Raw genomic sequence first — 24,441 nt, 5'->3', positions numbered from 1 at the left:
AACAGTTTGGTCGGGTCGGCCTTCTGGTGCAAAAACCGATCCAACTGAATCGGCGTAATGTGTGCACATGCATACCTCTCCGTACTGATTAAGAAGCCGACCAAACTATCGGCCTACAAATCAGTCTGCAGTCTGCGGGGGGCCTAATGGTACATGTTTCTCTTCAAAGCCGACTGCAGGAGCAACTACTCTCTGTCACGAAAAAACAGGAAGTGGGTTATATCTATGGTATAACCGCAAGGGTGACGTAGGACTATCGTTGATTTAGAGATCATTTGTTTGAAGTTGAATCTAAATCCATCCTGAATGAATGAATAAATAAATATTTGGGTGACTTCAAAAACGAAAGTGTTACTTTGAAGACTCAAGGTTTTATGCATCCAATATTGGATACAAAAAACCTTGTTCTGAAGAATAATCTTCAGAAGCTTTCCTGTTAACTGCACTTGATTGACAAATCACAAAACCAAATGTATGTGGTCGCAGTATTATATGGATAGAAAACATTAAAATAAACTCGCTTGAATGTAATTTTCAATTCCAAGGGGAACTGGCAGATTATTTTTCAGCAACGATCATTTCTTTCCAGGTTTCCTCTCGATAACCAGCAAACGAAAAGAGTTGCGTGCGTGTATGTGTGTGTGTGTGGCGGCTGCTTCTATGTCTTCCCGAGGAACCGTATTTCGATGCTGATACTCTCTTGGTCACCTTCTCTTCTCCTTCTGATCGATCGGCTTTTCTGCGCTCCCTCACAGTTAAAACAAACTGATTGCATTTCAGGTCAGGTCAAGCCAGGTTATGAATACCTCGATCCCTCGCCGTTCAGCTCGTTCAGTAACGATGTTGTCTTGTCGATGTCCTCAGGCGTCGTGCACAAATTACGTAACGCAAAAATCCGGATTTTGAACCTCCCCCCCCTTTCGTAACGCAATTTCCTATCTCTAATAAACAGAAAGTAACGCAACATCTAACCCCTCCCCCCTTATCGCGTTACGTAATTTGTGCACGACGCCTCACGAAAAATGAATGGGTTTCACCACCAGAATATCATTTCAGTATGCTTTTCGTGCGTGATTGAATCGAGAGAAGGTGTGATTTACGATGGCAATTTGGAAGGCAAACTAGAGGAGAATGAACTCTCTGAGTATGAAAATTTCGGCGACTGAGCAATAATCGATTGAAAATTATATAATTTTGGCGATACGAAACATTTTCCGTTTTTCATGTTATGCATCCATTATTGGATACGAAAATATCCTACTGATGGGAGAGAATAATCTTCAGAAGCTTTCCAGCTAATTACACTTGATTGAAAAATAACGAAAACAAATGTATTTGGTCGCTGTGTTCGCCATATAATTAGAAAACATTAAAATAAACTCTTTCGCATGGATGTATTCTTCAATTCCCAGGGAACTGGCAGATTATTTTTCAGCAACGATTAGATCTTTCCGGAATTTTCTCGATGCTGTATGGCATCCAAACGAAAATTCTCATTTCAGTTTGGCCTGCAAAAAACTTTTCTGAACTCTAATCCATCAAATTTGGAGCCCTGAAAAGGGCCGTTGATTATATGCTAAGCTAATATAGCACCCTCTCCTTGGATTCGACGGGCCAGCTGAATGTCCTTGGGCATGATGTGACGCGTTTTACGTGGATAGCACACAAATTTGTATCTTCGAATAAGCCTCCTGCAGCGTCATAACCGCGGAACTTTGGAAGCGCAAGTCGGTTTTGAAGTCCTGAGCAATTCCACGAACCAAAAGCTGCAAACGTAGCTTGCGGATCAGCAATTCGGCCGACTTCCGATAGCGATGAATTTCACGCAAAGTTCCCGGTCGATAGCGATGTGGCTTCTTCACCTATCCTGCGGCTGGTGTGCTTATCCGAGCTGCTTTCGTGTGCCTTACCACTGAAAGACTAACCTGCTATCTGCTTGGTCCCAAACAAACGAGTCGTCACAGTGCGAGAGTAGAGTAAGAAATGAACGAAAGCAAAGGAAGCGTCATTTTATAATCTGTTTTCGAAGCTATCATTAAGCTATTGAAACAATTTTCCGACTCAATAAATAGCAATCATATAACTCTTGGACATTTTATCTTTTGTATGAAATGATTATCACTGTTCCGTTGATCCGAAGCAGAATGAATCACGCTTAAAGAAGGAATGGATTTTTTCTTGGAATTTAGTCAGCAGAAATAATGCCCTTTCCCAACACTTAAAAACGACAAACGGTAAACAGTTTCATCAAAGTGATTTCTTCGATATGGGGATATATTCACTACATCATGTCATGTATTTCATATTCTTCATTATGAAATCCATATCCATGGCACCTATCGGTATCGAATTATCATCGACACCGCGATTTTCGCTAAATGCTCCTTTCAGTTCGGCCTGTAAAAAACTTTTCTGAACTCTAATCCATCAAATTTGGAGCCCTGAAAAGGGCTGTTGATTATATGCTAAGCTAATATAGCACGCTCTCCTCGGATACGATGGGCCAGCTGGATGTCCTTGGGCATGATGTGACGCGTTTTGCATGGATAGCACACAAATTGGTATCTTCGAATAAGCCTCCTGCAGCGTCATAACCGCGGAACTTTGGAAGCGCAAGTCGGTTTTGAAGTCCTGAGCAATTCCACGATCCAAATGCTGCAAAGGTAGCTTGCGGATCAGCAATTCGGTCGACTTCTGATAGCGACGAATTTCATGCGAAGTTCCCGGTCGATAGCGATGTGGCTTCTCCACCTATCCTGCTACTGGTGCGCTTATCCGAGCTGCTTTCGTGGTGCCTTACCACCGAAGGACTAACGAGCTGTCTGCTTAGTCCCGATGAAACGAGTCCTCACGGTGCGAGAGTAGAGTAAGAAATGAACGAAAGCAAGGGAAGTGTCATTTTATAAAACATAAAATTATCGAATGTAAACCCCACCCTCTTTATTATATAAGCTTACTGTATACTCACGAATATAATAAGGGTGGGATTTAGATTCTATACTTTTATGGTTTATAAAATGACGCTTCCTTTGCTTTCGTTCATTTCTTACTCTACTCTCGCACCGTGAGGACTCGAGCTCGTTAGTCTTTCGCAGACAGCTCGTTAGTCATTCGGTGGTAAGGCACACGAAGTCAGCTCGGATAAGCGCACCAGTAGCAGGATAGGTGGAGAAGCCACATCGCTATCGACCGGGAACTTTGCGTGAAATTCATCGCTATCAGAAGTCGACCGAATTGCTGATCCGCAGCTACCTTTGCAGCATTTGGATCGTGGAATTGCTCAGGACTTCAAAACCGACTTGCGCTTCCAAAGTTCCGCGGTTATGACGCTGCAGGAGGCTTATTCGAAGATACCAATTTGTGTGCTATCCATGCAAAACGCGTCACATCATGCCCAAGGAGGAGAGCGTGCTATATTAGCTTAGCATATAATCAACGGCCCTTTTCAGGGCTCCAAATTTGATGGATTAGAGTTTAGCGAAAATCGTGGTTTCGATAATAATTCGTTACCGATAGGTGCCATGGATATGGATTTCTTAATGAAGAATATGAAATACATGACATGATGTAGTGAATATATCCGAAGAAATCACTTTGGTGAAACTGCATTATAAAATTATTTGTGTACGAATGCCGCAATCGATAGTCGCCTCTAATTTGCGCTGGGTAATTTCCTCGGAGGACTCGATTCCTCCTTTGAACATTAATAATCTCTTTCTGGCAAAACGATGTGGTATAAATCACATTATTTGAATGATAGAATGAAGAAGTTTTCTGCCAATTTCCTTCAACCTCCAAACGTATCTTTCTCCCGTTTGTCGTTTTCGCGTTCGCTAATCCTTTCTCACAACACCCATTTCTCGTTTGAGAAATTGTTGAGTAAACATTGTTTGCCAGTGCGCGTAGAGCGGGAATTCCTAAAGATTCATTGCACCTCTAATAAATTGCCGAAAGACATGGTCTTACGTTGATCGCACTTGATTGAAAAAATCCAAAACGAAATGTATTTGGTCGCAGCATTATATGAGTAGAAAGCAAATAATCGCTCGAAAATGACTTGATTTTCGCGATGTGAAACATTTTCCGTTTTTCATGTTATGCATCCAATATTGGATACGAAAATTTCCACTGATGGGGAAAAAAAATATTCAGAAGCTTTCCTGTTAATTGCGATTGATTGAAAAATAACAAAACCAAATGTATTTGGTTGCAGTGTTATATGGATAGAAAACATTAAAATAAACTCTTTCGCATGAATGTATTTTTCAATTCCCAGGGGAACTGGCAGATTATTTTTCAGCAACGATGATAGCAACGAGAATTCCGCGCGTGTATGTGTGTGTGTGTGTGTGTGGCGGCTGCTCCGATGTTTCAAGCGGAACCGTGGCATCACTCTCCTCCTGATGGATTCCCTTTTGGCCTTAGGTGCACAAACAGACTCTTGGTGACACCGTTCATCAGCGTTTTCATGATAAACGAAATTAGCTTCACAACAACAGCGACAACATCGCTCCAATCGCTGTTCAATCATAACTGAGTGGGTTTACGAGCGGCGCTCGCTTATATACCGATTGGTGATTTCAATAGCCTGTTTTGAAAGCAATTTTAAGACTATTGAAAGAAGTGTTTGGATCAAAAAGTAACAAGTATATGACGCGTAGACATTTTATCTTTCAAATGAAGTGTTTATCATACCATTTCGTTCAGTTGTTTAAGAGCTATTAACGCTCAAAATCTCGGTCTCCAGCGTAACGCTTTCGTTCTCGAAACTTTGGTTTTACACCCCGGTATAGAAATGAAAGACGTAGTCCTACGTCAAAATTGTGTCAACAGAAACGTGGTGGTCCCATGAGCGCTAGTACTTCTTAAGGCTGATTTAGACGGTGCTAGTCAACGCGCTAGTAGAAGAATCCAATCACTAGAGTCTAGTTATTAGAGCCATGTAAACACCCGGCTCCAGTTACTTGCGCAAGTATCGCACAAGTAATTGGCCACGCCAGCGAATAGAAAATTTTCTAGATACTGGCGCACAATAGATAAATGACAATTTCTTCCAAACAGTGCGTCATTTTAGACATTTGTGTGAAATCGAAATGCCCGGCAGTTTCAGTGGTGCCATATATTTATTTGTACTGGAAGGGGAAAAATCTTTTTCGGCTATGGTGCAGACAATTATTAAACGGTGTTATTTGGCTTGCTCTGTAATTTGTATGTTTGTATGTTTGTAACATGTTTGTTTGTAGCGCTTTACCACATTAAAAGAAATTTAACCCCCTTCCTGTTGACCGATTGGTCTGAAATTTGGAACACACCTTTATCTCTGCAGTCATTATAAAACTGGGTATTTCATTATTTTAAAAATCCAAGATGGCGGCTGCTACAAAATGGCGGATTACATATTTTCTCAAAACCCCATCAACATGGGTATCAAATCAAAGGGCTTGACAAGTAGAACACAGTTATGCATGAGGAATGCAAATTCAAAATGGCCGCCACCACAGAATGGCGGATTACATATTTTCTCCAAATCCCATCAACAAGGGTATCAAATGAAAGAGCTTAACTAGTAGAACACAGTTATTCATGAGAAATACAAATCCAAAATGGCCGCCACCACAAAATGACGGATCACAAATTTTCTTAAAACCCTATCAATATGGGTATCAAATGAAAGGACTTGACTAGTAGAACACAGTTATTCATGAGAAATACAAATCCAAAATGGCCGCCACCACAAAATGACGGATCGCATATTTTCTTAAAACCCTATCAATATGGGTATCAAATGAAAGGACTTGACTAGTAGAACACAGTTATCAATAAGAAATGCAAATTCAAAATGGCCGCCACCACAGAATGGTGGATTACATATTTTCTCAAAATCCCATCAACATGGGTATCAAATGAAAGGGCTTGACTAGTAGAACACAGTTATTCATGAGAAATGCAAATCCAAAATGGCCGCCACCACAAAATGACGGATCACATATTTTCTCAAAACCCTTTTAATATGGGAATCAAATGAAAGGCCTTGACTAGTAGAACACAGTTATTCATGAGAAATGCAAATCCAAAATGGCCGCCACCATAAAATGGCGGTTCACATATTTTCTCAAAATCCCATCAACATGGGTATCAAAGGAAAGGGCTTGACTAGTAGAACACAGTTTTTCATGAGAAATGCAAATCCAAAATGGCCGCCACCACAAAATGGCGGATTACATATTTTCTTTAAACCCGATCAATGTGGGTATCAAATGAAAGGACTTGACTAGTAGAACACAGTTATTCATGAGAAATGCAAATCCAAAATGGCCGCCACCACAGAATGGTGGATTACATATTTTCTCAAAATCCCATCAACATGGGTATCAAATGAAAGGGCTTGACTAGTAGAACACAGTTATTCATGAGAAATGCAAATCCAAAATGGCCGCCACCACAAAATGACGGATCACATATTTTCTCAAAACCCTTTTAATATGGGAATCAAATGAAAGGACTTGACTAGTAGAACACAGTTATTCATGAGAAATGCAAATCCAAAATGGCCGCCACCATAAAATGGCGGTTCACATATTTTCTCAAAATCCCATCAACATGGGTATCAAAGGAAAGGGCTTGACTAGTAGAACACAGTTTTTCATGAGAAATGCAAATCCAAAATGGCCGCCACCACAAAATGGCGGTTCACATATTTTCTCAAAATCCCATCAACATGGGTATCAAAGGAAAGGGCTTGACTAGTAGAACACAGTTTTTCATGAGAAATGCAAATCCAAAATGGCTGCCACCACAGAATGGCGGATTACATATTTTCTCAAAATCCCATCAACAAGGGTATCAAATGAAAGAGCTTAACTAGTAGAACATAGTTATTCATGAGAAATGCAAATCCAAAATGGCCGCCACCACAAAATGACGGATCACATATTTTCTCAAAACCCTTTTAATATGGGAATCAAATGAAAGGCCTTGACTAGTAGAACACAGTTATTCATGAGAAATGCAAATCCAAAATGGCCGCCACCATAAAATGGCGGTTCACATATTTTCTCAAAATCCCATCAACATGGGTATCAAAGGAAAGGGCTTGACTAGTAGAACACAGTTTTTCATGAGAAATGCAAATCCAAAATGGCCGCCACCACAAAATGACGGATCACAAATTTTCTTAAAACCCTATCAATATGGGTATCAAATGAAAGGACTTGACTAGTAGAACACAGTTATTCATGAGAAATACAAATCCAAAATGGCCGCCACCACAAAATGACGGATCGCATATTTTCTTAAAACCCTATCAATATGGGTATCAAATGAAAGGACTTGACTAGTAGAAAACAGTTATCCATAAGAAATGCAAATTCAAAATGGCCGCCACCACAGAATGGTGGATTACATATTTTCTCAAAATCCCATCAACATGGGTATCAAATGAAAGGGCTTGACTAGTAGAACACAGTTATTCATGAGAAATGCAAATCCAAAATGGCCGCCACCACAAAATGACGGATCACATATTTTCTCAAAACCCTTTTAATATGGGAATCAAATGAAAGGCCTTGACTAGTAGAACACAGTTATTCATGAGAAATGCAAATCCAAAATGGCCGCCACCACAAAACGGTGGTTCACATATTTTCTCAAAACCCTTTTAATATGGGAATCAAATGAAAGGGCTTGACTAGTAGAATACAGTTATTTATGAAAAATGCAAATCTAAAATGGCGGCCACTACAAAATGGTGGATTACATATTTTCAGAAATTTATGGAAAATTATGAAAAATGCAAATCCAAAATGACCGCCATCATAAAATGGCGCCATGTTTTTCTCAAAGCCCATCAATATGGGTATCAAATGAAGATGCTCGATTGGTAGAACACAGTAGATCACGAAAAATCCCAACAAACATCGAAACATACTTTTAATTCTACTGTCATTATAAAACTGCGTATTCCATGTTCATGGAAAATTTGATTTGGCCGCCGCTAAAAAATGGCTGAATGGCTTGACTTGGAGAATACACTACACTATGAACAACATAATTTCGAAAAGGTCACCGCCATAAAATGTTCCACTATGTATTTTTTGCAATCCCCTCAATATTAGTATCAAATGAAATGATTTCACTAATAGAATACAGTACACCATCGAAATATTCCGAAGAAAATTAGGTAAGAAACAAAAATTGAAAAAACACAATTTTTTTAAATGGTTTTAATGTAGAGAAACTAGGAAATAAAATAAGTAAAAAAAACCTTTTTAAGTTAAACGGTTTAATGTACTAAGAGCTAGAAAATAATTTGACAAGTAGCTGTTAGTAATTATCACATCCGTTCTTTTATTGATCTAGGGCAATGATGAGACTAAAATAACATCGTGGGGTACATGATGAAACAACTAACTGTGGATAATGGAAATCCAACGTTTATTTCTTACCTAATTTTCTTCGGAATATTCTCATGATGTATTGTATTCTATTAGTCAACTCATTTTATTTGATACCGATATTGAGGGAATTGCGAAAAATACATAGTCGACCATTTAGTGGCGACGACCTTTTTGAATTTATGTTGTTTATTATGTTTCGTGTTCTTCATGCCAAGTCATTCAGTCATTTTTAGCGAAGGCCAAAATAAATTTTTCAATGTGATAGAATACGTAGTTTGATAATGGCAGTAGAATTAAAAGTATGTTCCATATTTCAGATCAATCAGTCAATAGGAACGGGGCAATTTTCTATTAATATGGGACAACCCTACAAACATTCAAACATACATACAAACAGGTCAAGCTGAATGAAACCATTTAAAAAGTAATTAGTTGTTTGGGGACTGCGGTCATTTTGGATTTGCATTTTTCATAAATTACTGTCTTCTACTAGTCAATCCCTTTCATTTGGTATACATATTGATGGGGTTCTGATAAAATGTGTAATCTGCCATTTTGTAGTTGGATTTGCATTTCTCATGTATAACTGTGTTCTACTAGTTAAGCTCTTTTATCTGATACCCATATTGATGGGGTTTTGAGACAACGTGTAATCAGTCATTTTGTGGTGGCGGCCATTTTTGATTCGCATTTTTCATAAATAAAGGTGTTCTACTAGTCAATCCCTTTCATTTGATATCCATATTGATCGGATTTAAAGAAAATATGTAATCCGCCATTTTGTGGTGGCGGCCATTTTTGATTCACATTTTTCATAAATAACTATCAATCCTTTTCATTTGATACCCACATTGATCGGGTTTAAAGAAAATATGTAATCCACCATTTTGTGGTGGCAACCATTTTGGATTTGCATTTCTCATGAATAACTGTGTTCTACTAGTCAAGTCCTTTCATTTGATACCCATATTGATGGGGTTTTAAGAAAATATGTAATCCGGCATTTTGTGGTGGCGGCCATTTTGGATTTGCATTTCTCATGAATAACTGTGTTCTTTTATTTTCTTCTCCTACGTGAATACCTACCTATCTACCTGAAAAATGGATTAGTTTACTGTTTACTCTTTATGAATATGTTGATGGTTCTGAAAAGAACCTTTGGTGTTGTGTTTTTGTTATCACTCGATATTCCCATCTTGTTCGGTTAAACCTTAATGTTTAGCTATTGCGTTTGCCACTCGCCACAGCTTTCACAGTTGGAAAATTTCTTCCCATCCAGCTTGTGACATGTTGTTCAGTAAATTACATCTAATGCGACGTGCCGGAGAAACACTTTGCCACTCACTGAAACTAAGTGTTGCCTTGGTGAGCGCCGAACCGAAGCTGCTGATGCGGGTTTTCTGATTGTCGTGAGCAGCTTTGCAAGTCAACTCGAGCACTCCGACGGCCGAAACTCTATAATCGCTGTTAGGTATACTGGTGCTCCGGCGCCAATCCGTTCGGCCTAGTTACCCTTGCGGAGCAATCATTGAATGCGACCAACAGGGAACTGGATACCTGCACGGTTCGAGTGAGACTTTGCCTTTCCATTAACTTGTCCTCCTTTGTTACGTCCACGATGCCGATGCCGTACAACCACACGGGTTTACGGTTTGAAAGAAAATAAGATATTTTTTTGGGGTCCGCGTCTTTTATACTCTAGCGGTACACACTCACAGGATAGAGACAAATCGGCAGACTCAACCAGAGGGGCGAGTCCAACGAGACGAACGAATGAGCGTTAAAAGGGAGCGATGGCAAAAAAATACATTCATTACGATTTGTTCGCTCGTTGGATTCACATGCAGGCTAAAAAGAGTCCTTTTCAGGATCACAAAATTATCTTCAGTCTAAAGAGTTTATTGTTTTGTTATCACTCGATATTCCCATCTTGTTCGGCTAAACCTTCCTGTTTAGCGATTTGTTGCCACTCGCCACAGCTTTCACAGTTGGAAAATTTCTTCCCATCCAGCTTTGTGACATGTTGTACAATAAATTACATTCAATGCGACGTGCCGAAGCGCCACTCAGTGTCGCATTGGTGGCGATTTTAACCTGTAATTGAACATTTGCGATGACAGTGGTACAGTGTCGACTTTCAATGTGGGGTCATAATTTGGATCTCTATGTTTACAAAAATGTCCAACTAAATAAGTCGCATTACATGTCCGTCCAATTAGCTAAATGTCGAACTAATTGTAAATTACTGTACTTTCAATCTGGAAACAATTTAAGAGTTGGTGAAAATTGAATAATCAGGAAAGTCCCCAACTATCAATAAGCTCAGAACAACTGCCAAATTCACATACTCATCAGATCCTGGCAAACAAATTATGAAAAAATCAATTTGTGTTTTATTATTATTTTGGATAATTTTTTAGAAAGCATTGAACTGTATTTCCTAAACTCTTTTTTGGAAGGTTTAATGGCCCTGAAAAGCGCCTTGTTTTATGGAATGGTTCCAATTTAGAAAACTTAGTACTCGTGGTTTTGAAAAAAACCATTCCGAACGCCCTCGATGCCGCCTTGTTCTGGATTTGCCACCAAAGCAGTTTGTATAAAGAACAAACTTTTTTGCGGGTTTTCTTATCGTCGCGAGCAGCTTTGCCAGCTAACTCGATCACTTCGGCGGCCGAAACTATATAACGCCGGCTAGGTTGACTGGTGCACTAGTACTAACGCGCTTGGCCTAGCTACCCTTGCGGTGAACTCCAGATCAACACGGTTCGAGCGGGATTTTGCCTTTCCCTTCACTTTTCCTCCTTTACCATGTCCAGACATGGCTGCTTGGGTTGGTTTGTTGATGTGTTGTGATGCGAACCGATGTGGTGTACGGTTTGAATGAGAATGATCGTTACGGCAGCGGAGCGGGGATTTTTAAGCTGACTGGCTGGCTCGAGAATTACGCATGTGTGAGACTGCGACCAATGTTTCGTTCATTTTTTTTTCTTTTTCCTTTCCAATCGTGCTTCATTCTAGTTCGCTGCTGCTCTGGTTGCCCGTTTTGGTCGGAACGATTTGAGGAGCACAAAATGGACCAATCAAAAATGGGCACATAGTGCATTTTGACAATGCTTAATATTTCACAATTATTCAATTATTTCTCTCAAGAAAAATGAAATGTTATTCGTTATGATAGATGCGTAGATATATTTCCTATCAATTGATGCAAAAACCTTTGCGATCTATTGAGAAATGCTCGAGTTATAAGCGTTTCAAATCTTGCATTTTTTCCTACTTGTTCAGTGCCTATATTTCCATTTCACCCCCTATATCTTCCGGTTAGACGTAGTCCTACGTCAAAAATATACCTTTCCGGATAAATCTGAACATCAAATTCAATTCCCTCAACGTATACATGGAAGAATCTCCATTCGCGTTGACGGCATTGTGCTTCATGTGTTCGATTTGTGAAGCGAAAATGATAATAGACAATGAATATCAGGAAATTTATATAAAAACAGCTGATGAAGGTTCAGTACGACGTGTTTTAATTAGTAAATTAACAAGAAGTAAAATTTTTTATTCAAATTTTGACAATTTAAAACTGCCCCCGGGCCTACAAAACCGACAAAGATTAATTTGCCTCCCAAAATGGTAATCGCCACCAGATGTCGCCACTGTCATTCGTCATCGAGGATAAAGTGACAGCCAAGCTGTCCAGTTGCTGAAAATGTGTATAAACGCACAGCACCAGTCAACTGGTGATGTAAATATGGCGTGCCGTTGACGTTCAAGTAACTGGCGCCAATTACTGGTCAATGTGTAAATCAGCTATTAGGAAGCATCGAATTCTACAGATCAATTCTTACATGTTACGAGAGAACTGGATTCTTACAATGCATTTACCATTTTTACATTGGTTCGACAACTCGCAAGCAGATCGGACAAGTTATTAATCGATCCAACAAAGGTGTTTTTTTTCACATCGAATAATAGTGTGCTTTTTCATCGGTTGCGCTTGTGAGTGTAGCGAAATTTAAAGTGGTGCGCGCTGAGGATCCAAATCAGACACATTCATCACACACGCCACACAGCCGCGGCAAGTAGAAATTTATTTTTCTTTTGTTTCCCTATCATTCCTTCTACCTTCTGTGCACGATTTACACCAATGTTCAACTTTGTGTTAACCGAATCGGCAAACGTTGGCATTAGGGGTGATCATTATTTCTTATATACCGTTGAACTTTTATTGGAACTTTTTTTCATTTTAGCATTTTTTTTTATCCCAACAGTTTATTTTATTAGGCTCATTTAGCAATGCAGCTGTAACAGAGCCGAATTCATTCGTGTACATTTTTTATCTTAAGATAACTTTTGTTGAATATTACACTGTTACCATTTTGAGGCGTAAGAGTATCGCTATCTATCGATAAACATTTGTTTTTATCTATAACACAGTAGCCGTTTAGGCACAAGAGAATTCCTATTCTATTGATGCACAACACATGTCGCCTTTTTTCGGCGAAAGAATATTGCTATTGTTCAAATGTTCACAGTTAGGCTGTTCACAGCGGGACTGTTGATATGAGGCTTCCTTTGTTGCGTTATTAATAGTGTCAATTACCGATGCAGCAGACCGAAAATGTGAGCGGTAAGGGACTGGGATTACAGACACATGATGATTGTTGCGTGGACATAGTTGCTAGAATAACACACTAAGATGGTCAGTTGAGAGGCCCTGAGTTATGAGTTATGAGCTCATGATCGTTCGCTTAGTAGCGGACACGCACCCAATTGGGCTACGAAGACCCAGCATTTATTTTAGCATTTTATTTGACATAAAATAAATCAGAACCTTATAAAAAAATTTTTTTTCACTCATTTATTTATTTTGAATCATTATATTCTGTTCATATCGAACAGTTGACCGATTTTTTTTTATATGGCTGAGGGCGGGAAGGATCCCCCATCAACGCCATTGAATATTTCCGATACCGATCCTCCTCCTGAAGAGCAGGAAGATGAAGCTGAAGTTGAGGAAGAAACTTCTGTATATGAAGTTGGAAGTTCCGAAGATGAGGACATTGACGAAAAGCAGGATTTTCGTCCAAAAGAATACCATGAAGGCTCCAAAGGCCCATTCATTGTATACTTTAGACGAAAATCTAAACCTCTCAATGTCATTCGTATCTCGAAGGAACTTACTCAGAAGTTTTCTGCAGTTACCGAGATTACACGGATGGGGCCAGACAAACTACGAGTTGTCGTCTCAAGCAGGACCCAAGCGAACGAAATCACGCGCTGCGACCTCTTTGCGATTGAGTATCGCGTATACGTGCCCTGTTGCAACGTCGAAATAGACGGCGTAATAACCGAAAAGGGTTTGACTCGAAAAGAGATTATCGATGGTGTCGGTCGCTTCAAGAACTCTTCACTAAAAACTGTGAAGATTCTTGCATGCGATCGGCTGAAATCTGTGTCACAAAATGACAAAAATGACAAAAGGGTTCTCAATCGGACAAACTCTTTTCGTGTGACTTTTGAGGGTTCCGCCCTTCCAAACTACGTTGCAATAGGTGCACTTCGTTTACCTGTTCGGTTGTTTGTACCCCGGGTAATGAAATGCAACAAATGTATGCAACTCGGTCACACGGCCGCCTATTGTTGCAATAAAAAACGTTGCGCAGATTGTGGAGACAGCCATGATGAGAATCCTTGCGCGAAAGAGCACAAGTGTCTTCATTGCGGCGGGACTCCTCATGATCTTATCCAATGCCCGGTGTACAAACAACGAGGGGAGAAAATCAAGCGTTCCTTAAAGGAACGTTCCAAGCGGACTTATGCAGAAATGCTTAAGAGTTCCGTACCAACGAATCAGGACAATCCCTACTCCATTCTGCAGAACGACGAGCCTGTTGCTGACGCTCCCAATGCAGGAAGTTCCGGTACATCGCAGGGTGCCGTCAGGAAAAGAAAAATTACCTATTTTCCATCACTCCCCAGAAAGACGACCGAAACTTCCCAAGTTGGAATGAAAACTCGAATTGAACGTGCTGAGAATAGACCGAAGCAAGTACCTCCTGGTTTAAGCGGTTCTTCTACGCACCAGGGGTCCTCAGCACTTCCCGGAGCAGCACCCACCCCATCTGTTCCATTTTCGCGGTCGAGGCAACAGCCACAATCTGGTTTGCTTGCGCTTTCTGACCTGGTGGACAACATTTTTAATGCTTTAAATATAAATGACCCTCTTAAAAGCATAGTATTATGTTTGCTTCCGATTGTGAGAACATTTTTGAAAGAAAAATGTGGTTTTTTAGCAGCGTTCATTTCCCTCGATGCCTGATTCAGTGCAAGAGGTCAAGGATTTGACCACTGTAATACAGTGGAATTGCAGAAGCATCATCCCTAAACTAGATCAATTTAAATTTTTGGTTCATAGTTCTAACTGTGATGTATTTTCCCTCTGTGAAACATGGCTTTCTTCAGCCGAGCTGAATTTCCACGATTTCAACATTATTCGCCTCGATCGAAATGACTCGATTGGTGGCGTACTATTGGGGATCAAAAAATGTCACTCCTTCTATAGAGTCACTCTCCCATCGATGACAGGCATTGAAGTTGTCGCTTGCCAGACACAAATCAATGGCAAAGACTTCTGCATTGCCTCGATATATATTCCTCCAAGAACCATGGTCGGCCGCCATCAGTTTTTTGATATCATCGAGGCATTGCCGGAGCCGCGGCTAATCTTACGTGACCTCAACTCCCATGGAACAGCATGGGGGTCACACTACGATGACAGCCGTGCCACGTTGATTTATGATCTGTGCGACAACTTCAACATGACAGTTTTAAATACAGGGGAAGCAACTAGGATAGCCAACCCTCCTGCACGGGCAAGTATGCTAGACATATCACTTTGCTCTTCTTCGTTATCCCTGGATTGCACGTGGAAGATAATCCAAGATCCCCACGGTAGTGATCACCTGCCAATAATTTTATCGATCGCCAATGAATCAGGTTCTCGTGAGTCAGTCGATATTGCGTATGACCTCACGAAAAATATTGACTGGAGAAAATTTGCAGAAATAATATCTGAAGCACTTGTTTCAATACATGAACTTCCTCCACTCGAAGAGTATAACTTTATATCGAGTTTGATTTACGAAAGCGCACTTCAAGCTCAAAAGAAACGTGTTCCTGCTACCACTTTCCGACGTCGTCCTCCATCACTTTGGTGGGACAAGGAGTGTTCAAAGGTCTACCTTGAAAAATCATCCGCTTTCAAAAAATTCAGGAAAACTGGATTAGTGGAATGGTTTCGAAAGTACCAAGCTCTAGAAGCCAAACTAAAAGGTCTGATTAAAGCAAAAAAGCGTGGATATTGGCGGAAGTTCTTCAATGGTTTGTCAAGGGAGACAGCTATGAGCACTCTTTGGAATACTGCTAGGAGAATGCGTGGCTGGAACCATACTAATGAAAGTGAAGAATACTCTGACCGTTGGATTTTCAAATTTGCAAGAAAGGTTTGTCCCGATTCCGTTCCTGCACAAAACGTCGTACGCGACATTCCGCTCCAATGCGATTATGAGAATTTTTCGATTGTAGAATTCTCAATTGCCCTCCTCTCATGTAACAATTCAGCTCCGGGGTCGGACAAGATTAAATTCAACTTGTTGAAGAATCTTCCCGACTTGGCGAAACAGCGTTTGCTGAACTTGTTCAACAAGTTTCTGGAGCTGAGTATTGTCCCGCATGACTGGAGACAAGTGAGAGTAATAGCCATACAAAAACCCAACAAGCCGGCTTGCGATCACAACTCGTATAGGCCGATTGCAATGTTATCCTGTATTCGTAAATTGTTGGAGAAAATGATTCTACTTCATTTGGACAAGTGGGTTAAAGCGAACAATTTGCTGTCAAATACGCAGTTTGGCTTCCGCCGAGGTAAAGAGACGAACGATTGTCTCGCGCTGCTATCTTCTGAAATCCAAATAGCATTTGCTCGTAAAGAACAAATGGCTTCCGTTTTTCTCGATATCAAAGGGGCATTTGATTCAGTTTCCATGGAAATTCTCTCAGAGAAACTTCATAATCGTGGACTTTCGCCAATTCTGAATAATTTCCTGTACAATTTACTCTCAGAAAAGCACATGTTTTTCAATCATGGCAGCTTGAAATCTTCTCGATACAGTTTTATGGGCCTACCACAAGGCTCCTGCCTAAGCCCCCTCTTGTATAGTTTTTACGTCAATGATATGGATGATTGTCTAACTAGAAACTGCACGCCGAGACAACTTGCAGACGATGGAGTTATTTCCATCACGGGTACTAATCCCGCCATTCTGCAAAAATCCTTGCAAGATACCCTGAACAACCTGTTCACGTGGGCTCTAAAGCTGGGTATCGAATTCTCTACGGAGAAAACCGAAATGGTCGTTTTTTCTAGGAAGCACGAACCCGCCCAATTCCAGCTTCACCTATCCGGTAAAGCGATCAGGCACTCGATGTTTTTCAAATACCTTGGAGTATATTTTGACTCTAAATGTACCTGGGGAATACACATTGCGTATTTGAAACAGAAATGCCAGCAAAGAATCAATTTTCTCCAAACAATAACCGGAACATGGTGGGGTGCCCATCCAGGAGACCTCATTCAGTTGTACAAAACAACGATATTATCAGTGTTGGAATATGGCAGTTTTTGCTTCCGATCAGCTGCCAGGATTCATATTCTCAAGCTGGAGAGAATACAATATCGTTGCTTGCGTATAGCAATGGGGTGTTTGCATTTGACACATACGATGAGTCTCGAAGTCTTGGCAGGAATACCCCCGCTTACTCTTCGATTCACAGAATAATCCTACAGATTTCTCATCCGTTGCAAGATCATGAATCCATTGGTGATTGATAACTTCGAAAATCTACTCCAACTGACTCCTCAGTCAAGTTTTATATCTTTGTACCATGATTCCCTTACCCATGAAGTGCACCCTTCACCGGGCATCTCCAACCAATTTTGCTTCCCATACTTTTGCAATTCCTCTGTCAATTTTGATCTGTCCATGCGACAAAAATCCATGGAATCCCAGATCATCTACGCTCCTGTTCTATTCCGCCGATATTTTCGGCAGAATATGGGAAAGTTAGATCTGATAAAATGTTCTTTACTGATGGTTCATTCATAAACGGGTCCACTGGCTTCGGCATCTTCAATGAAAATTCCAGTGCCTCCTTCAAACTCAAAGATCCTTGTTCCGTGTATGTCGCTGAACTGGGTGCGATATACTACGCACTAGGGTTCATTGAAACATTGCCCATCGACCATTATTTTATTTTTTCAGACAGTCTCAGCTCAATAGAGGCAATTCGTTCAATGAAAGTTGATAAACGCTCATCTTATTTCCTAACAAGAATAAGACATCTATTGAGTGTTTTGGTCGAAAATTTATTCAAGATTACCTTAGCATGGGTTCCCTCTCATTGCTCGATTCCGGGGAATGAGAAAGCGGACTCGCTAGCTAAGGTGGGCGCTTCAGAAGGCACACTTTTTGAAAGGCAAATTGCTTATAACGAATTTTTTCACATTCCTCGTCAGGACACACTCGTTAGTTGGCAGCGCATGTGGAGTGAAGATGAGTTCGGTCGCTGGTTACACACGATTATCCCTAAGGTTTCGACGAAAGCTTGGTTTAAGGGATTGAATGTAGGTCGTGATTTCATTCGCGTGATATCTCGGCTTATGTCCAATCACTACAACCTAAACGCGCATCTCTATCGCATTTGGCTCGCAGCAAACAATCTTTGTGATTGTGGCGATGGCTACCACGACATCGAGCATATTGTCTGGTCGTGTATCCGGTTCCATGCTGCTCGCTCTCAGCTCTCTAGAGCACTGAGAGCAAAAGGCAAACAATCGGATATCCCCGTCCGGGATATCTTAGGTAGCCGTGATCCTGATCTTCTGCTTCATCTATACCTGTTCCTCAGAAACGCCGATGTCAACGTTTAATGATGTTTCCTTCGTTGTGTCCCTGTTTCATATCCCTCCTATCCGATCTATACACTTTTACTTAGTCGCGGCAATACATACACACACTCTTTACAGATACACGGGCCAAAGGTTGTGCAGTCCACTGATCATTCAACAAGAGCCAAAGGTTGTACCGCTCATGACAACTCTACACGAGCTGATGTTTGCGCCGGCTAGTGACCATTCTATCCTGGATTCCTCGAGTCGAGAAGACGCACCACGCTAGATATGGGGTACAGACTAGGGGGCGTTGCTGATTAATGGTCAGCTGCATCCCAAAAGGAAGTATCCCGTATCGGGCACAGGTACAGAGCATTGGAGACAGCAACATCACAATTACGAAAACACTTGTAATACTAACCTCGAGCCAACCGCGAGTAATCGGTTACATATTACTAACATAGTTATAAGGCAAACATTGTCGAAATATTGAACTCCCGGCCCCGTCTGGTTGACGCCATATGAGCCTTAATAAAAATATATATTTTGAATTAAAAAAAAGCATTTACCAGTGCAGAAATGGTTATCTTTTGCAACATTCAAATTTAATGTTGTTTTGGTACTGTGTATTACCGTTCCTCATGATTGTATGATTGATGTGCTCCCGTGACCGAGTGGTTAGCGTCATAACTAATATGCCGGGTGTTCGGGTTCGATTCCCGTTCTGGTCGGGGGAATTTTTCGTCAAAGGAATTTCCTCCGACTTGCACTGCGATCACGCGTATTCTAGAGCTTGCCACTCAGAATGCATTCAAGGCGTGTTACTTGGCATAGAAATCTCAACTAAGTACTAATAAAAATGACGCAAGTAATACTACGTTGAAACGGCGAAGTTCCTCTAGGAACGTAAGTATCGCATCTGTTTGTTTGGCGCTATTGAAACCTTCCGTTATATAAGCCGTGAAAGTTAACAGATTGGTTATAGTAGATCTCTTAGGCATAAACCCATGTTGGTCTTCTACAATGTAATGCTGTCAGAAACTAAAGATCGGTTCCAAGACAACAAGCTCAAGCAGTTTGGCGACCGAGCTTTGGGCAGAAATATTGGCGGATAAGGTGGAACAATCGGACCGGATTTGAAAAGACACAACTAAAAGATTAAACGGCTGTATTTAACGGTTGTAGTTTTCAAAGTAATAGAGAAAATAATTGACAAGCAATGGTTGCTTCGACTTGACGTTGCTCGCTGCATTGCTACTCACAACACTCCTCCTCAACGCTGCTGCTGTAGACCACATTGGTGTCGAAGTTTCTCCAGACGTACCCGTGGAAGTGGTTTTGTCAGAAGGTCCGCTGCCATCGTTTCCGTGGGACAGTACTCGTATTGGACAACACCTTTCGTCTTCAAGTCGTTCGCGTAATGGAATTTGGTGGAAATGTGCTTTGTACGATCACTGAACTTTTCGGAATCCAACATCTTTAAGCAGTTTTGGTTGTCCTCGAACAACATCACTCCGGTATGTTCTCCTAGGTTCTCTAATAATTTCTGCAACCAGATCGCTTCTCGTGATGCGTCGGAAAGTGCCACGAACTCCGCCTCTGCCGTAGACAGTGAGACGCAGGTTTGCTTGCGACACGCCCAAGAAATAGTGCCTCCACAGAACTGGAAGACAAACCCGCTGTTGGATTTCCGATCGCTGCGACATTCAGCCCAATCGGCATCAGCGTAACCAACCAGACCGGAAGAATCGTCAATACTGCTTAGTCGAAGTTTTAAATCAGCTGTCCCCTTTAAGTAACGAACCATTCGCTTTACTTCGTTTCAGTCACGCTGGGTTGGGCAACTTACTTTACGACTCAGCATCGAAATTGATGCTGCGATGTCGGGCCTACTGTTGACTGCGATATACAACAACTGCCCAACTACCTTCTGGTATTGTTGATTACTTGGGAGCAGGTCCCTGCCCTCGTCCTCGTCTGTCTTACTGTATCCTGGATCAATTGGCACGGTTGACACTTTTGCGTCTTGTAGACCAACAGAACGGACAACGTCTTCGATATACTTCCGTTGGCTGATGAGGAAGTCTCCAATCTGATCTCGGTGGACCTCGATTCCCAGGTAAAACCCAACGTCGCCCAGGCTGCTGATTTGGAAATTTCTGGTAAGTGTTTGCTCCAAAGCTTCGATGATGCGTTCGTCCTCACTAGCCACGATGAGATCGTCTACGTACACGAGAACATAGCACCGCTTTCTACCAGTTTGCTTCCTGTATAAGCAAGGGTCAGCATCGCACCGTTCAAAACCATCTTCTTCCAACACCTCGTGCAGTCGCTGGTTCCAAGAACGAGCCGCTTTTATGAGCCCATACAAACTTTTCTTCAAACGGCATACCTTGCCTTCCATACCGCTGACGACAAACCCGGGAGGTTGCTTCATGAAGATCTCCTCCTCAAGGTTGCCGTTCAGGAACGCCGTTTTCACGTCGAACTGCTGGACACTCATCTTTTTCTTTGCTGCAACGGACATCATGGTGCGGAACGTGGTATGTCGAACAACTGGCGCAAAAACTTTGTCGTAGTCCGTTCCACAATGTTGGCTGAATCCCTGAACTACCAACCTGGCCTTGTATCGAACTACATTACCTTTTTCATCTTGCTTCCGTTTGAACACCCACTTGCATACGATGGCGCGTCTCCCAGCCGGTAGGTCAACCAAATCCCAAGTTTCGTTCGCTTCAATTGATTCTAGCTCTTCCATCATCGCGTGACGCCACTTGGTGCTGTCCGGACAAGACAACGCTTGCTTTAATGATTTTGGCCCCTCCTGGATCGACGTTTCTGCTGTACATGCATACCGCTTAGGTGTTACACCAAGGTTGGATCGTGTTGACCTACGGGGCATATCGACATCCACTTGCTGCGAGCTGCCCGCCATAGTATCGAAGAGTGGGTCAGTTTCAACTCCTTCGTCATCAGGACCATTATCGTCGTCGACTTCCTCGTCATCACCAGACTCGATTGGTGCTACCTCGAACACTGGATCTACACGTTGGAAATTTATGGATGGAACAATCAATCTTTCCTCCACCGGCTCTGGTTCCAGCCCACAAGACGATAGGAATTTCACATCACGACTAATGGTTACTTTTCCTGTAGTCTCGTCCACTAGGCGGTATGCCTCCGATGTCTCGCTGTAACTGACGAACCTCAGCTTGACTGCCTTGCTATCCAGATTACCTCGCTTCGCTGATGGCACATAACAGATATGGTGTGCCGGTGATCGACCGCGATGGCAACCGGTTCTGTCTGTAGTTTGCTGTCACCACCGCCTCCCCCCAGAAGCGTTTATTCAGATTTCCATCGATGAGCATGCACCTAGCCATTTCGACGAGATGCCGGTTCTTCCTTTCGGCAACCCCGTTCTGCTGTGGGGTATACGGTGCCGTCAGCTGCCCAATGATCCCATTATGCTTCAGGAACGCCTTGAATTTCTCACCGATGTACTCACCACCCCGATCTGACCGCAGAATTTTCGGTTTCCTTCCAAACTGCGTGATGACAAGCTCAACGTACTCCTGCAGCTTCTGGATCGCTTCGGATTTCTCACGTAACAAATAGACGACCGTGTATTTGCTGTGATCGTCGATGAACGTGATGAAGTATCGCCTTCCGGCCACAGTCTGCGTACGCATTGGTCCACAAATATCGGTGTGAACCAAATCCATTACTGCAGACGATATATTTCCTGAAACCTTATGGCGGGTTTACATTAGGGAGATCTATAGCTATAGATGGATTTATACACGTGAAAATAGGTGTAAACGGGTGAGAATAAATATGATACACTTATTCGAGGTATATATAACTTGAATAAATTCAGCATATGTAAACGCTTGTGAATTTCTCACTGGTGAGAAATCACTAAAGTTGGATGCAGTTCTACTTCAGGTGAATAAATTCACCTAAGATATGAATATATTCATTATAGAAGTTCACGCTAGTGTAAAGGTTGATGCGATTTCTATAAATCTCATCATATTTCTTCACATGAATATATCACTAGTCTAAACCCACCCTTAGGGAATGGCACCCTGTGCAGCTTCCCTTCAATGCACACTTCGCATGGGCCAATACAATTGCAACTCTTCACTTTTACGCCATCAGCTATTGTCTGCAATTTCAGCACCGCTTCACAGTCCCTATGGCCGAACCGCCTATGCCAGGCATGGACACAATCATTACTCGATACTGCTATGGATGCACTCTCGATGGTTTGCCGTAGCACGAACAAATTTCCAACGGACTCCGCCGTCGCGCACAGTTTGTCACCTCTCATGATTCTCGCACTGCTTGCATCGAATGTAACGGTAAAACCTCTTTGCATCAGCCGCTTCACAGACAACAAACTTGACATCATTTCTGGTATGAACAGAGCACATTCAACTTGCACTGCACGTTCTTGACCGAAACCATCAATAACGTTTATCCGTCCAGCACCCCGGTCTTTAGAACACACCTTCGTCCCGTTGGCAATCCACACGTTCTCTGTAATTGATTCATCCATTGATTCATTTTCAATCAAATCCGTCATCTTTGATACGTGCGCTTCCATATCACCGTTCCTCTCTAGACGTGAAGTGAGGATTTTCTTCATTACAGAAACCTTCTTCGAGAACGGTAAATCGTCGAGAACGGCAAATTTTTCAGAGCTTTCCACGCCTCCGCTGCTGATTTGGCCTTCCTTATGTGGAGCAATTGGTTGTCCTCCACGGCCAATCCGATCGATGCCAGCGCTTGCTCGTCCTTGGTTTTCCACGCATCCGTGACCGGTTCCGGTTTCGCGTTCGCTACAGCCGTCCAGTTGCCCTCCTTGGTTAGCAACAGCTTCATCCGGAAGCTCCAATTATCGTAGTTGGAGCCATTGAGCTTCGCGAACGACACCAGCCTTTCTCCCATCGTGATAGATTAGCTGCAACTTATGTTTCTTTACCAGTGTTCCGACTCCGCGGGCAAAGGGCCCATAACCTATTGGCGGATAAGGTGGAACAATCGGACCGGAATTGAAAAGACACAACTAAAAGAATAAACGTCTGTATTTAACGGTTGTAGTTTTCAAAGTAATAGAGAAAATAATTGACAAGCAATGGTTGCTTCGACTTGACGTTGCTCGCTGCGTTGCTACTCACAACAAGAAATTCCTCGGTAATTATCGATTTGAGTCTTGGCACCCTTTTTATGTACAGGAATCAAAAACGCCGACTTCCAGGAAGTTGAAAATTTTCCACTAATCAACGATAAGCGGAAATGCGACAAAGAGGAATCATCAAATTAGATTACGATACGATTCCAATAATACAAAAGCAAAAGCAGCAGGTTTTCCATTTTCATAGTCTTTATTTTTAGACTAGATGACCCGGCAAACTTCGTCCCGCCTAAAATTTGTTTTTTATTATCAAAACCTTCAAACATTTCCCGTTTTCTTACTATGAGCAAGTTCATGGGTCCAATCGCAGAACTAATCGACCCCGTTGAATTTACCTTTTACTATAAAATTCCTAGTATTTCTAACAAAACTCATCATTATAATATCAGATTATTTTCAGACACAATTCTCGTTCAAGATTTTTCGACCACTTGCAAATAACATGTTTTCCCGTTACATGGAATAAATATTTTATACAGAAAATATGATAGAATAAAGACAGCCCTAAATCGGACAATTCCTTCCTCGAGTTCTGCTCTTATCAACACATTCGGCGATACTTTTTTATTGGTATAGATAGAAGAAGATATAGGAGTGCGTTTCATCACATTGAAATCCATTTCCAGTTTCGAACAAAGATCAAAAGACCATTCTCCGCCACCCCCACCCCCTTTAGAGAGAGGAGTGGAGTGTTTGACCACCATAGAAACATTTATTGTACCTTAAAACCTCCAGATGCTTGATTAGTTCTCGAGTTATTTCTATGACAGCCCACCTCTCCTCCTCAGAAAGGTGGGACCACTTTAGAAATGTTTCTTGACCCCTAAAACCTCCACAACCAAATTTGGTTCAATTTGCTTGATTAGTTCTTGAATTATGGAGAAATG

At 41.7% G+C, this 24,441-nt stretch overlaps 1 protein-coding gene and 1 pseudogene across 2 annotated transcripts in view; one reads left to right on the top strand and one right to left on the bottom strand.

Moving 5' to 3' along the window:
- Positions 1-24,441, bottom strand: part of LOC129766351 (DNA damage-binding protein 1-like) — an 84,752-nt pseudogene that overhangs the window by 51,445 nt on the left and 8,866 nt on the right.
- Positions 12,313-24,441, top strand: part of LOC129770892 (uncharacterized) — a 91,331-nt gene continuing 79,202 nt past the window's right edge. For both annotated transcript variants that reach the window (XM_055774066.1, XM_055774063.1), the window contains exon 1: positions 12,313-12,477. The gene's annotated coding sequence lies outside the window, so the exon portion shown is untranslated. The remainder of the gene's footprint in view (positions 12,478-24,441) is intronic.

Source organism: Toxorhynchites rutilus, chromosome 2 (assembly GCF_029784135.1).
Source record: "Toxorhynchites rutilus septentrionalis strain SRP chromosome 2, ASM2978413v1, whole genome shotgun sequence".
Classification (NCBI taxonomy): Eukaryota; Metazoa; Arthropoda; class Insecta; order Diptera; family Culicidae; genus Toxorhynchites; species Toxorhynchites rutilus.
This window is presented reverse-complemented; position numbering and strand designations above follow the sequence as displayed.